General features: G+C 23.7%; 1 protein-coding gene and 3 long non-coding RNA genes across 17 annotated transcripts in view; all 4 read right to left on the reverse strand.

Annotated features, from left to right (window-relative positions):
* Nucleotides 1-16,661, reverse strand: part of LOC108000770 (max dimerization protein 1) — a 410,762-nt gene that overhangs the window by 262,843 nt on the left and 131,258 nt on the right. The gene's annotated exons all lie outside the window — the stretch shown is intronic.
* On the reverse strand, nucleotides 2,036-3,820 carry LOC133667358 (uncharacterized). The gene is made up of 3 exons (XR_009832776.1): nucleotides 3,188-3,820; nucleotides 2,701-2,958; nucleotides 2,036-2,267 (listed from the first exon to the last, which is right to left on the reverse strand). It is a non-coding gene; the product is annotated as an uncharacterized LOC133667358 (long non-coding RNA).
* On the reverse strand, nucleotides 6,078-7,371 carry LOC133667439 (uncharacterized). The gene is made up of 3 exons (XR_009832958.1): nucleotides 7,122-7,371; nucleotides 6,637-6,894; nucleotides 6,078-6,201 (listed from the first exon to the last, which is right to left on the reverse strand). It is a non-coding gene; the product is annotated as an uncharacterized LOC133667439 (long non-coding RNA).
* On the reverse strand, nucleotides 9,889-12,036 carry LOC133667356 (uncharacterized). The gene is made up of 3 exons (XR_009832774.1): nucleotides 11,042-12,036; nucleotides 10,555-10,812; nucleotides 9,889-10,120 (listed from the first exon to the last, which is right to left on the reverse strand). It is a non-coding gene; the product is annotated as an uncharacterized LOC133667356 (long non-coding RNA).

The raw sequence follows: 16,661 nt of genomic DNA on the forward strand, positions 1-16,661 counted from the left end.
ATCACACAATGAAAGCAATTTGAATTATTATAAATTAAAAGGAATTGAAGAGTATCTATGACAAATTGATTAAGTATAAATCTGTTTTAAAACAAGTCTATAACAAACACAAATGATATATAAAAATCTCGATTACGATCTATTAATTTAATTGTAAGTAATTAAATTTTGTTAAATAAAGCGAGACGGAAAAATATTAACAAATTTTATTTTCGATTGTATTTTTATTTTTCAATTGTATTATTTTCAATTCTTACAATTGAAAAAATTATTTTTAACTGTAAACAATAAATTAATTGCACTTACGATAAAATTTACAATAAAATTTCAAAATCATTATTATTTATCAAATATTTTGTTGCTAAATCTTTATATTTTAATTATCTTTTAAGTTTGTTTCTTTCAGAAATCCGATATGTTGATTGAAAATTTTAATTTCACTTTTCTTAAATCTATATCTCAAAAATTTCAAATTCGGCTCCAATTTTCAAGATTCCTTAATTTTGATCGAAATATCACAATTTTTTTCGATTTTACAGATTTTTCTATTTTTTAATTAAAATTAAAAAACTGAATTTTCAAATCATATTTTGATATTTCGAAATGTAATGTTATAAAATTTCTATATTTTTCATTCATTTTTCATTCAAAAATTTGATATATTTTATATCTTGACAATTTCTTCATAACTTAAAAAAAATTCTATCAATTTCAAAGATTATATTATCCATATTTTGCAAATATTTCATACATATTATTAATTATCACAGATATTTGAATCGAAATTTTCCAAGAAGACTTTGCATAAGGAATGTAAAAAAAGAAGGATACAAAAATATAACAATATTATTGCTCTGATCTTGATATCATGCAGTCCAAATAAATTTTTCCACATAACTTTCAAATTACATAGAATAAAATACTAACATAATAATAAAGGCGCAGTAAAATACTTGAACACATCATGAAAGAATTATTAATATTAATTATTAGAGATCAAGTTCAATTTAAAAAATTTTATTAAAAATTTAATCAACGATTTATTTTTTTCTATTAAATTAATATTTTCGCATATATAAATATTCAAATACTAACAATTATTTCTTATTTTTAAAAATAGAATTAAAAAATGAATTATTTTAATATTAACAAAATATAAAATACATGTGTATAATTGCTTATATGTTTATAAAAATATAATTTTACAATAACACGTATAAAATATAAACCAAATATTTATATATAATATGGCGAGAGATATAAAAATTATTTGGAACTTGGATTCCAATGAGGTATAAGGAAGCTGGTATCAAAATATATCCTCATTCCTATAAGGACAAAATGTATCAAATTCTATTCCTGACGTACAAATAAGTTAAGAATGATATTGAACAGTTAAGAATGATGTTCTCCAGAATGCCATATTGTCAAGCTCATGTTGTCAAAGAGAAGAGATAATGGTACTTGCTACCAGACAGGTAGATAGGTAAATAATCCGAAATTTACGATATTTACGCATTGTTATTAAGATGCCAGGTGCAAAACATGGATTAATTTCTTTAATCTTCCAAAACTGTTCCTGATAACAGTAAACGGAATTCTAATAGAAGAAAAGAAAAATGCGTTTGAAGTTCATAAATAACTCATAAATCGTATTTGTAAAGAAAGTACTTAAAATTACTTTTACTAACATAAATGTTTTTTAAAAATATTAAAAATAATTTATATAAATTACTGTAGCATTGATAATTCTGGTTATATCATATATATTTAAAATTTTACAATTCCTACAAAGATATTTACATATTTGAACAGTTCCAAGTTAGGACTTTAGAAATCGAGATTTGCTTTTAATCTCAACTGAGAATTCAGGTATTGAGATTTCATGAAAGGAAAATCATAGATCCCAGATGTTATGGTTTCCTCTATATATATATATATTAATAAATATAATTTCTTTCGTGAGAAATATTAATAAAATATTTATCTTTAAAAAAGGGAATATAAAAAGGGACATAGCATTAAAAAAACTCTCTTTTGCAAAAATATAAAAAAATTTATTTACATATAACTAAATTAATTTACATATTACAATTTATTTACATATAAGTATTAAATTATTTAATACATTTTACATAATATGCTTATCTTACAAAAAAGAAATAAAATTATTTTTTTTACATTGCTTCTTTAAAAACATTAGAAAATTTACAATTTTCCATTATCACGTTATAATTAACAATCATTATCCTCTTCTTTCGAAGAACCTGAAATATTAAATGAAAATTAAAATATCAAACATAAATTATATAAATATAAATTATAAACTATAAAATTTGATTTTTAATAATTTCTTTTTAATAGATAACTTTTTATTTTTAATAAGAAAAAAACTTTGTAATCATGTAAATTTTAGTACAATACGTATCGACATTAAAATTAAAAAAATTGCTAAATTTTGACTGACTTTTGAATTAATTGCTACAACTTCAGAAAAAAATATAGAATAATATTCATCCTGGATCTACATTAACTCGTGAAATCTTTCGTTTCACAAAGTATTACTTTCTTTGAATCGAATTTCTTCAAAATTAATTTAAGGATTGATTTTTCTATCAAAATTTGGCAATTTTATAATTTCAATAGTTTCCTAATAGAATTTATTCTAATATAAGTTAACAACATTATTATGAAACTTACTTAAATTCAATTTCTCCAAGAAGAAGACAATAAACAAGAAATGCAGTGACGGATGTAAAAATATTATAATTAATCTTATATGTTTTATTAATGATATGATCCAGTCCGAAAATTCTTCTCCCATACAATTTCCAAATTATATTTGACGAGGATGTAAAAATAGCAGTATCACACCTCGTCTGCACATCGTCCAGTCTCAAAATCCTTCTCCCGCACATTTTCCAAATTATATATAATAACATACAGCAAGGATATCCTCTGTGGATTAGATAATAAATTAATTGATATGGTACATAGGAATTAATGTGATATGTAGATGCGACAAAAATTTAATCAACGATTTACGATTAAATTAACTTTCTCATACGTAACAATGTAAATACTAGCATTTTCAAAAGAATAACGAAAAAATATAAAACTTAATACTATTTCGATAAAACTAAACATGAAATACTAAATATCAAAAGATATATGTATGTATACTTACTTCATGCACAAAATACACACAGTGAATTTCGATATTCGAAGAGTTTATAATAACACGCACCAAATATGCATCTTCATTTCTACCATTATTAACAATAATTAGAGGCAAAACTCTTGTTTGCACATGTAGTGTGATGTTCATGATTATTCACTGTGATTATGATACTGAACGTATGATACTGATTTTTGATTCAGTTCTTGAAGGAACGACTGACTTGGAATGATGGGAATTTCGAATTAAGTTCTTCAGTCTCTTCCCTAACTTATATATATACAAATTCTGCTGCAAATACCCTCCTACTTGTTTAGGTAGGGAGCAGGTCATTCGAATTAGGGAAAATATAAGTAACGATTTCAACTTTATTTAAGTTTTATAACATGTTTATTGTTATTAGAACAGATCAGGTAAAATAGCGATTTTCTTAATTCTTTGAAAATTACTGTCTTAACCCTTGTAATAATATACAAGTAAATATAAAATTTAAAAATAAGAGAAAAATCCTGTCTACAACATAAACTTTGCTTAATTACCCTTGCGAGTGCAACGTACATTTTTTTAATTTATTCATATCATATATAAATTATTTATTCATATGTTGTAACATGTTATGTTGTAACATTGATTACATTGATATCGTGATAATTGATACTGTAAAGATATTCGAATATTTCGAACAATTCGAAATCTAGCCGTGATTTGTTTTCATTTAAAAATTAAAAAAAATCACACAATGAAAGCAATTTGAATTATTATAAATTAAAAGGAATTGAAGAGTATCTATGACAAATTGATTAAGTATAAATCTGTTTTAAAACAAGTCTATAACAAACACAAATGATATATAAAAATCTCGATTATGATCTATTAATTTAATTGTAAGTAATTAAATTTTGTTAAATAAAGCGAGACGGAAAAATATTAACAAATTTTATTTTCGATTGTATTTTTATTTTTCAATTGTATTATTTTCAATTCTTACAATTGAAAAAATTATTTTTAACTGTAAACAATAAATTAATTGCATTTACGATAAAATTTACAATAAAATTTCAAAATCATTATTATTTATCAAATATTTTGTTGCTAAATCTTTATATTTTAATTATCTTTTAAGTTTGTTTCTTTCAGAAATCCGCTTATATGTTGATTAAAAATTTTAATTTCACTTTTCTTAAATCTATATCTCAAAAATTTCAAATTCGGCTCCAATTTTCAAAATTCCTTAATTTTGATCGAAATATCACAATTTTTTTCGATTTTACAGATTTTTCTATTTTTAATTAAATTAGTTAAAATTAATTAAAAACTGAATTTTCAAATCATATTTTGATATTTCGAAATGTAATGTTATAAAATTTTTATATTTTTCATTCATTTTTCATTCAAAAATTTGATATATTTTATATCTTGACAATTTCTTCATAACTTAAAAAAAATTCTATCAATTTCAAAGATTATATTATCCATATTTTGCAAATATTTCATACATATTATTAATTATCACAGACATTTGAATCGAAATTTTCCAAGAAGACTTTCCATAAGGAATGTAAAAAAAGGATACAAAAATATAACAATATTATTGCTCTGATCTTGATATCATGCAGTCCAAATAAATTTTTCCACATAACTTTCAAATTACACAGAATAAAATACTAACATAATAATAAAGGCGCAGTAAAATACTTGAACACATCATGAAAGAATTATTAATATTAATTATTAGAGATCAAGTTCAATTTAAAAAATTTTATTAAAAATTTAATCAACGATTTATTTTTTCTATTAAATTAATATTTTCGCAATATATAATATATAATATATAAATATTCAAATACTAACAATTATTTCTTATTTTTAAAAATAGAATTAAAAAATGAATTATATTAATATTAACAAAATATAAAATATATGTGTATAATTGCTTATATGTTTATAAAAATATAATTTTACAATAACACGTATAAAATATAAACCAAATATTTATATATAATATGGCGAGAGATATAAAAATTATTTGGAACTTGGATTCCAATGAGGTATAAGGAAGCTAGTATCAAAATACATCCTCATTCCTATAAGGACAAAATGTATCAAATTCTATTCCTGATGTACAAATAAGTTAAGAATAATATTGAACAGTTAAGAATGATGTTCTTTAGAATGCCATATTGTCAAGCTCATGTTGTCAAAGAGAAGAGATAATGGTACTTGCTACCAGACAGGTAGATAGATAAATAATCCGAAATTTACGATATTTACGCATTGTTATTAAGATGCCAGGTGCAAAACATGGATTAATTTCTTTAATCTTCCAAAACTGTTCCTGATAACAGTAAACGGAATTCTAATAGAAGAAAAGAAAATGCGTTTGAAGTTCATAAATAACTCATAAATCGTATTTGTAAAGAAAGTACTTAAAATTACTTTTTACTAACATAAATGTTTTTTAAAAATATTAAAAATAATTTATATAAATTACTGTAGCATTGATAATTCTGGTTATATCATATATATTTAAAATTTTACAATTCCTACAAAGATATTTACATATTTGAACAGTTCCAAGTTAGGACTTTAGAAATCGAGATTTGCTTTTTAATCTCAACTGAGAATTCAGGTATTGAGATTTCATGAAAGGAAAATCATAGATCCCAGATGTTATGGTTTCCTCTATATATATATATATTAATAAATATAATTTCTTTCGTGACAAATATTAATAAAATATTTATCTTTAAAAAAGGGAATATAAAAAGGGACATAGCATTAAAAAAACTCTCTTTTGCAAAAATATAAAAAAATTTATTTACATATAACTAAATTAATTTACATATTACAATTTATTTACATATAAGTATTAAATTATTTAATACATTTTACATAATATGCTTATCTTACAAAAAGAAATAAAATTATTTTTTTTACATTGCTTCTTTAAAAACATTAGAAAATTTACAATTTTCCATTATCACGTTATAATTAACAATCATTATCCTCTTCTTTCGAAGAACCTGAAATATTAAATGAAAATTAAAATATCAAACATAAGGTATATAAATATAAATTATAAACTATAAAATTTGATTTTTAATAATTTCTTTTTAATAGATAACTTTTTATTTTTAATAAGAAAAAAAAACTTTGTAATCATGTAAATTTTAGTACAATACGTATCGACATTAAAATTAAAAAAATTGCTAAATTTTGACTGACTTTTGAATTAATTGCTACAACTTCAGAAAAAAATATAGAATAATATTCATCCTGGATCTACATTAACTCGTGAAATCTTTCGTTTCACAAAGTATTACTTTCTTTGAATCGAATTTCTTCAAAATTAATTTAAGGATTGATTTTTCTATCAAAATTTGGCAATTTTATAATTTCAATAGTTTCCTAATAGAATTTATTCTAATATAAGTTAACAACATTATTATGAAACTTACTTAAATTCAATTTCTCCAAGAAGAAGACAATAAACAAGAAATGCAGTGACGGATGTAAAAATATTATAATTAATCTTATATGTTTTATTAATGATATGATCCAGTCCGAAAATTCTTCTCCCATACAATTTCCAAATTATATTTGACGAGGATGTAAAAATAGCAGTATCACACCTCGTCTGCACATCGTCCAGTCTCAAAATCCTTCTCCCGCACATTTTCCAAATTATATATAATAACATACAGCAAGGATATCCTCTGTGGATTAGATAATAAATTAATTGATATGGTACATAGGAATTAATGTGATATGTAGATGCGACAAAAATTTAATCAACGATTTACGATTAAATTAACTTTCTCATACGTAACAATGTAAATACTAGCATTTTCAAAAGAATAACAAAAATATAAAACTTAATACTATTTCGATAAAACTAAACATGAAATACTAAATATCAAAAGATATATGTATGTATACTTACTTCATGCACAAAATACACACAGTGAATTTCGATATTCGAAGAGTTTATAATAACACGCACCAAATATGCATCTTCATTTCTACCATTATTAACAATAATTAGAGGCAAAACTCTTGTTTGCACATGTAGTGTGATGTTCATGATTATTCACTGTGATTATGATACTGAACGTATGATACTGATTTTTGATTCAGTTCTTGAAGGAACGACTGACTTGGAATGATGGGAATTTCGAATTAAGTTCTTCAGTCTCTTCCTAACTTATATATATACAAATTCTGCTGCAAATACCCTCCTACTTGTTTAGGTAGGGAGCAGGTCATTCGAATTAGGAAAATATAAGTAACGATTTCAACTTTATTTAAGTTTTATAACATGTTTATTGTTATTAGAACAGATCAGGTAAAATAGCGATTTTCTTAATTCTTTGAAAATTACTGTCTTAACCCTTGTAATAATATACAAGTAAATATAAAATTTAAAAATAAGAGAAAAATCCTGTCTACAACATAAACTTTGCTTAATTACACTTGCGAGTGCAACGTACATTTTTAATTTATTCATATCATATATAAATTATTTATTCATATGTTGTAACATGTTATGTTGTAACATTGATTACATTGATATCGTGATAATTGATACTGTAAAGATATTCGAATATTTCGAAGAATTCAAAATCTAGCCGTGATTTGTTTTCATTTAAAAATTAAAAAAAATCACACAATGAAAGCAATTTGAATTATTATAAATTAAAAGGAATTGAAGAGTATCTATGACAAATTGATTAAGTATAAATCTGTTTTAAAACAAGTCTATAACAAACACAAATGATATATAAAAATCTCGATTATGATCTATTAATTTAATTGTAAGTAATTAAATTTTGTTAAATAAAGCGAGACGGAAAAATATTAACAAATTTTATTTTCGATTGTATTTTTATTTTTCAATTGTATTATTTTCAATTCTTACAATTGAAAAAATTATTTTTAACTGTAAACAATAAATTAATTGCATTTACGATAAAATTTACAATAAAATTTCAAAATCATTATTATTTATCAAATATTTTGTTGCTAAATCTTTATATTTTAATTATCTTTTAAGTTTGTTTCTTTCAGAAATCCGATATGTTGATTAAAAATTTTAATTTCACTTTTCTTAAATCTATATCTCAAAAATTTCAAATTCGGCTCCAATTTTCAAAATTCCTTAATTTTGATCGAAATATCACAATTTTTTTCGATTTTACAGATTTTTCTATTTTTTAATTAAATTAGTTAAAATTAATTAAAAACTGAATTTTCAAATCATATTTTGATATTTCGAAATGTAATGTTATAAAATTTTTATATTTTTCATTCATTTTTCATTCAAAAATTTGATATATTTTATATCTTGACAATTTCTTCATAACTTAAAAAAAATTCTATCAATTTCAAAGATTATATTATCCATATTTTGCAAATATTTCATACATATTATTAATTATCACAGACATTTGAATCGAAATTTTCCAAGAAGACTTTCCATAAGGAATGTAAAAAAAAAAGGATACAAAAATATAACAATATTATTGCTCTGATCTTGATATCATGCAGTCCAAATAAATTTTTCCACATAACTTTCAAATTACACAGAATAAAATACTAACATAATAATAAAGGCGCAGTAAAATACTTGAACACATCATGAAAGAATTATTAATATTAATTATTAGAGATCAAGTTCAATTTAAAAAATTTTATTAAAAATTTAATCAACGATTTATTTTTTTCTATTAAATTAATATTTTCGCATATATAAATATTCAAATACTAACAATTATTTCTTATTTTTAAAAATAGAATTAAAAAATGAATTATATTAATATTAACAAAATATAAAATATATGTGTATAATTGCTTATATGTTTATAAAAATATAATTTTACAATAACACGTATAAAATATAAACCAAATATTTATATATAATATGGCAAGAGATATAAAAATTATTTGGAACTTGGATTCCAATGAGGTATAAGGAAGCTAGTATCAAAATACATCCTCATTCCTATAAGGACAAAATGTATCAAATTCTATTCCTGATGTACAAATAAGTTAAGAATAATATTGAACAGTTAAGAATGATGTTCTCCAGAATGCCATATTGTCAAGCTCATGTTGTCAAAGAGAAGAGATAATGGTACTTGCTACCAGACAGGTAGATAGATAAATAATCCGAAATTTACGATATTTACGCATTGTTATTAAGATGCCAGGTGCAAAACATGGATTAATTTCTTTAATCTTCCAAAACTGTTCCTGATAACAGTAAACGGAATTCTAATAGAAGAAAAGAAAAATGCGTTTGAAGTTCATAAATAACTCATAAATCGTATTTGTAAAGAAAGTACTTAAAATTACTTTTTACTAACATAAATGTTTTTTAAAAATATTAAAAATAATTTATATAAATTACTGTAGCATTGATAATTCTGGTTATATCATATATATTTAAAATTTTACAATTCCTACAAAGATATTTACATATTTGAACAGTTCCAAGTTAGGACTTTAGAAATCGAGATTTGCTTTTTAATCTCAACTGAGAATTCAGGTATTGAGATTTCATGAAAGGAAAATCATAGATCCCAGATGTTATGGTTTCCTCTATATATATATATATTAATAAATATAATTTCTTTCGTGACAAATATTAATAAAATATTTATCTTTAAAAAAGGGAATATAAAAAGGGACATAGCATTAAAAAAACTCTCTTTTGCAAAAATATAAAAAAATTTATTTACATATAACTAAATTAATTTACATATTACAATTTATTTACATATAAGTATTAAATTATTTAATACATTTTACATAATATGCTTATCTTACAAAAAAGAAATAAAATTATTTTTTTTACATTGCTTCTTTAAAAACATTAGAAAATTTACAATTTTCCATTATCACGTTATAATTAACAATCATTATCCTCTTCTTTCGAAGAACCTGAAATATTAAATGAAAATTAAAATATCAAACATAAGGTATATAAATATAAATTATAAACTATAAAATTTGATTTTTAATAATTTCTTTTTTAATAGATAACTTTTTATTTTTAATAAGAAAAAAAAACTTTGTAATCATGTAAATTTTAGTACAATACGTATCGACATTAAAATTAAAAAAATTGCTAAATTTTGACTGACTTTTGAATTAATTGCTACAACTTCAGAAAAATATAGAATAATATTCATCCTGGATCTACATTAACTCGTGAAATCTTTCGTTTCACAAAGTATTACTTTCTTTGAATCGAATTTCTTCAAAATTAATTTAAGGATTGATTTTTCTATCAAAATTTGGCAATTTTATAATTTCAATAGTTTCCTAATAGAATTTATTCTAATATAAGTTAACAACATTATTATGAAACTTACTTAAATTCAATTTCTCCAAGAAGAAGACAATAAACAAGAAATGCAGTGACGGATGTAAAAATATTATAATTAATCTTATATGTTTTATTAATGATATGATCCAGTCCGAAAATTCTTCTCCCATACAATTTCCAAATTATATTTGACGAGGATGTAAAAATAGCAGTATCACACCTCGTCTGCACATCGTCCAGTCTCAAAATCCTTCTCCCGCACATTTTCCAAATTATATATAATAACATACAGCAAGGATATCCTCTGTGGATTAGATAATAAATTAATTGATATGGTACATAGGAATTAATGTGATATGTAGATGCGACAAAAATTTAATCAACGATTTACGATTAAATTAACTTTCTCATACGTAACAATGTAAATACTAGCATTTTCAAAAGAATAACGAAAAAATATAAAACTTAATACTATTTCGATAAAACTAAACATGAAATACTAAATATCAAAAGATATATGTATGTATACTTACTTCATGCACAAAATACACACAGTGAATTTCGATATTCGAAGAGTTTATAATAACACGCACCAAATATGCATCTTCATTTCTACCATTATTAACAATAATTAGAGGCAAAACTCTTGTTTGCACATGTAGTGTGATGTTCATGATTATTCACTGTGATTATGATACTGAACGTATGATACTGATTTTTGATTCAGTTCTTGAAGGAACGACTGACTTGGAATGATGGGAATTTCGAATTAAGTTCTTCAGTCTCTTCCCTAACTTATATATATACAAATTCTGCTGCAAATACCCCCTCCTACTTGTTTAGGTAGGGAGCAGGTCATTCGAATTAGGGAAAATATAAGTAACGATTTCAGTTTTATTTAAGTTTGATCCGATTATAACATGTTTATTGTTATTAGAATAGGTCAGGTAAAATAGCGATTTTCTTAATCCTTTGAAAATTACTGTCCTAATCCTTGCAACAATATATACAAGTAAATATAAAATTTAAGAATATATATGATATTTACGCATTGTTATTGAGATGCCAGGTGCAAAACATGGATTAATTTCTTTAATCTTCCAAAACTGTTCCTGATAACAGTAAACGGAATTCTAATAGAAGAAAGGAAAAATGCGTTTGAAGTTCATAAATAACTCATAAATCGTATTTGTAAACAATGTACTTAAAATTACTTTTTACTAACATAAATGTTTTTTAAAAATATTGAAAATAATTTATATAAATTACTGTAGCATTGATAATTCTGGTTATATCATATATATTTAAAATTTTACAATTCCTACAAAGATATTTACATATTTGAACAGGTCCAAGTTAGGACTTTAGAAATCGAGATTTGCTTTTTAATCTCAACTGAGAATTCAGGAATAACCGAATAACAAAAATATCGTTGAAGGATTATAAAGGCCAAAACAAATTCAAAAATTGATATATCGATTAAGGTTTACTTATTAAGTTGTAAACAATTTAATTTCGTGCAGATGGAGCAACATAAGAAACAACAATGTGATGATGATGTAACGAAGACGTTCTTTTTTCAACTCGCTTTATCTGACACAAAATTCAATTGATTATATCTTAATAAATAAATAGTAATTGCTATTTTTATAGAAATTCAGGAAAATATACAATGATGCACTTCCACTCCATGAATGGTTTTCAACGGATATAAAAATTAGAGGACAATTTATTAGGGATCAATATGTATATATAATCGTAGGTATTTGAAATATATTCTAATTTGGTCATCACGAATGGCAATAGCAGCCGCGGTCAGAATTTAAAATTAATAAAGTAACACAATAAAAATAAAACTTTTGAAAAGAAAAGTAAAAATATAGAAGAGTTAAGTAATTTTAAATTGAAACAAATTGAAAACTTGGATAAAAATTCGAAAGATCTCGATCAATACAAAATTTGTAAAAGTAAATTTGAATTAAATAAGAAAAAATGAATTAAATAATAAAATTTTCCTTTATAGCTAAAAAATTTAAAAGAAGTTTTGATGATTTAAAATAGAAAAAGATTAAAATCCTGTACAGTTATTATATTATTTATGTTAGAAAAAAATTATACAATACAATCAAAACGATATAGAATTTTCAAACATTGAAACGAACTGATTAATTATATTAACATTTCGTTAATTTTCGTTTGAATAAATAGAGTATAAATATTATGAATAATATAGTATGAAATAATAGTAAATAATAATAATAAAAATATATACAAAAAAATTTATTATTCTATCTGAAAGTTTTCTTATACAGCAATTTTTGTCTCTCTTATTAATATGGACTCGAGTTTAAATTCTACTTTATTTTAATAATAAGTCGTTAAACAGCTTACGATCGCAGAAACATGTTGCGGTACTTGCATCGATTCGAACGACGAGTTTAAGTCAATAATATGAAGTTGAAACATCATTATATTAAAATGTCTATATTCCTCTATATTCATAAAATCCAATATCACCACAAAATTTCTTAATATGATTAATAAAATCATTTTATGATTCAAGGTTAATAAATTATTCCTCTTTTAATCCTTGTAAAAAAAAAATTAATTCCATTTTTGTGCATTTTTCAACAACAAATCAACACAAGATAATATAATATTCCACTATATATCACTTTCCATGGTTGCAACGAATTATCAATTCAAACCCGTGGCAATATCTATACATATATACTTTAGACCTTGCACGAAATTCACAATGATCTTGGGGTCCATCGCTCTCTCTTCATCCTTCGTATCCTTCACGCACCTTCATAGGAACACCATCGTTTTCGCGGAAGAGCATGCTTCACGTTAAAGACAAAAGTCGCAAAATCATCCTCTCCTCGGATGAAATTTCACCGTTTTCCTCTCCCCGGGAGAGAAGAAAGATATTCCGCGCGCGTTGCAATCGCGACCCAGAAATCTCGGGGCGGATTTCACCGGCCTCTTAATTCGCGGCCACCGTTGTCCCGTAGCGTTTTTAACCCCCGTAACTGATGCGAGTTCCGCGTGCCTCGAATTTCCTCCGCCGCTTTATTATTCATCCCTTGAACCGTCAGCCATGGGATCCTGTGATGGCGAATTTTTGCGAATCCAGTCGAAAAGAGAAATGAGCGGAAAAGATTTTCGGTTGTTTCATTTTTGGGATAATTAATTGCTGGGATTGTTGATGTGTTGGTTAATAAATAAATAAACGTTTCAACGAGATTGAGAAGTGATGGGGATTTTTATTCGTTGTATTTCTTTATAGTTGATCTTTGAAAATAAGAGGTATTTTAATAATTTTCGATTTTATATTTTTTTTGTTTTGTTATTAGAAACGGATGGATTTTAAAGCTAAGAAAAGAATCATTTTTGAGATCGAGATTGAGGGAAGAAAAGAAATACGTTAAATTTTGGTTTCTTATTTTTTTTTTATTACTTCTTTTTTTAGAAGTAATTATTAGTATATTATTTATTAAACGTTAAATATGTTATTCAAATAGTAATAGTTTTATTTTAAATAATAGTCAATTCGATAAAAAATACTTTTATAAAAATTCGTACATTTTTTCCCAAAATCGATTATCAAAAAAGACTTTTTTTTCTAAAATTTTTAATAAAAATCCTGGCAATCGAATTTTTGAAATTATAGATTTGTTTAATTTTCAAATTACATATATTCAAATCGATCGTTTCAAACGTTTAAAAAAATTCTAAAAAAATTCTTTTTTTCTTTTAACATTAACAAAGAAAATCATAGCATCCAAATTTTAAGAAGAAGTTATCTAGATCCTTCTATCTATTTATAAAATCAACACTTTCCAAAAATGGATCATCCGAAAAAAAATCGAGAAAATCCCTAATTACATACAAATTCAAACCATGGAATGGAATATACATGGAATGGACCTGGTGATGGGATTTTACAAGTCAGAACCGCAGAATTCATCCCGGTTGTGTTTTGCCGCGGCTTACGAGGAGGGCCATGGATAAAGCGCCGGCCCAGATCGCATAATAGTCGTGTACATCAACTGATACACGAGTTTTATGGCCAGCATCCGACGACGACACACGGGCCGCCGTAGTAGTTGGTGTGTTTTTTGTCAACCCGGGATTCCAGCCTGTTAATCGGACAAAGAGCATCCGGGATCTTGGCCAATTTATGGCTGGCCCGGTATTTGCATGCTTAAACAGCCACCAAACACGCGTCTTTTCTCCGTATCTTCATTGGGAAAAGAGGCCGGAAGAAGGTTAGTTAGGTCGGTGGCCGATTAGTATTGTGACACTAGCGACATCTGTATGAAGATGTGAAGATTCACATATTCACGGTGTTAAATACTTTACAGGTGGAAAATTATGAATTATAATAATTGAAATACAAATTTGTTATTTTATTTATTATATTTATAAAAATGATAAATAAATATGTAATTAATCTTTTATTTAAATTAAGTTTCTTTAAATTAGTAACATTTGTAAAAGAAAAAGTCAATATATTCATATGTTAGTGGCGTTATGGTTAGATTTACATGGGCAATCTTTTGAGAATGACGTCTGTCTATAAAATACTAATATATTTTTGGAGAATCTAAGATTCTACTAGGCTAATATAAATAATTTTAAGAAAATTGATATACAAAAATATCAGAATCTTAAACAAGTTGAAGATTTATTTATTAATCGTTTTGCGAATACTGTCTCTACAGTGATATTAAAATTACAATTAAATGAAATTGAATTAAATTAGTAATAAAAATTTTATAAAATAATACATTTTTCTCTTTAATCCTAATATTTATTTTTTTCTAATCTTTTTCTATATAAAAAATATTTTCAATTTGTCAAGAATCAGATTCGAGAGAATACCTGTCCAAGAATGAAAATTAAAGTATCAGAAAATTGTTCTCGTTTTACTTTATTTAATGCAAAATTAAATTGTTTTTGTATTTGTTTCTAGAATCTTTCAAAAGTGTTTCACGATGTAAAACATTTTAATATTTATATACACTTTTTATATTTGTCAGAAAGAAATTGGAAGATATTTAATGATTTCAGATCAATGGCTATGATTTATAATGATGTTACATATTCACACGTACTAAAGCGAAACAACATATGTGAAACTTTTATTCTATGTTTCCGATTTATTTTTGTACATAGAATTATCATTTTTCTGGTTATATTGTGGTTATTAACGGTTATATCTGAATATCTGTGTTAAAATCAAAGTATTATATATATATATATTTTTTCGTTCATTTTATATATTAATAATTTTTGGGCAAATTTTATTTGAAAGAAAATAATAAATAACAATTTGAAATAATGTATTATTTTTATTTTTCATATAATATAAAGAAAGTAATTTTATTTCATTTGAGATACAAATAATTTAATTTTAAATAATATTTTATTTAATTCTTAAAATAATAAATAATTTTAGGTAATTAATTAAATAATTTTATTATAATCTCTCTCTTGAAATTAATGTTTTCAAATGGATGGAAATTTCAATATATTTCAATATATTGAAAATAATTCTTAAGTATCTATAAGTATTAATTTTTTTTATTAAAAATATCCTATAAAATTAAGTATTATTATATATATATTCGATTTAAAAAATTTAAGACATTTTCTAAAAATTTTAATATAATTAATAAATTTGAATTAAATTAATTTTTAAATAATAAAATCTTAATTTTTAAAATCTTAAAATCTTCAATAAAATGTTTAAAATCCTCATTTATTAAAAATATGGCTTAAAATAATAATATTTAAAATGCAAATTCAATTTATTATTATATATGGTTTTAAATCTTTTTCTTCTGTAAAAATCTTCTTTTATTATTAACTTTTATTTAATTCTTTTGTCATTGCTTCATCGGAAAAATATTTTAGAATTATAAGAAATACGAACGAAGATATTGTAATAGTCATTGGAGAATAATTCTTTTTCCAAGAAATTGGGAAATCACAAATGCTTCGAGTAATAGTGTTTAAAAAAAACAATCTTCACGCTTGTATAGGCTATTAGAAAAAGAATCGGACACTTTTCTTTCTTTTTTTTTTTTTTTTGAAATTCAATATCGTTTCGTTGAATTTTGTAATGAATTCTCCTTCATTCGT

Source organism: Apis cerana, linkage group LG15 (assembly GCF_029169275.1).
Source record: "Apis cerana isolate GH-2021 linkage group LG15, AcerK_1.0, whole genome shotgun sequence".
NCBI classification, from domain to species: Eukaryota; Metazoa; Arthropoda; class Insecta; order Hymenoptera; family Apidae; genus Apis; species Apis cerana.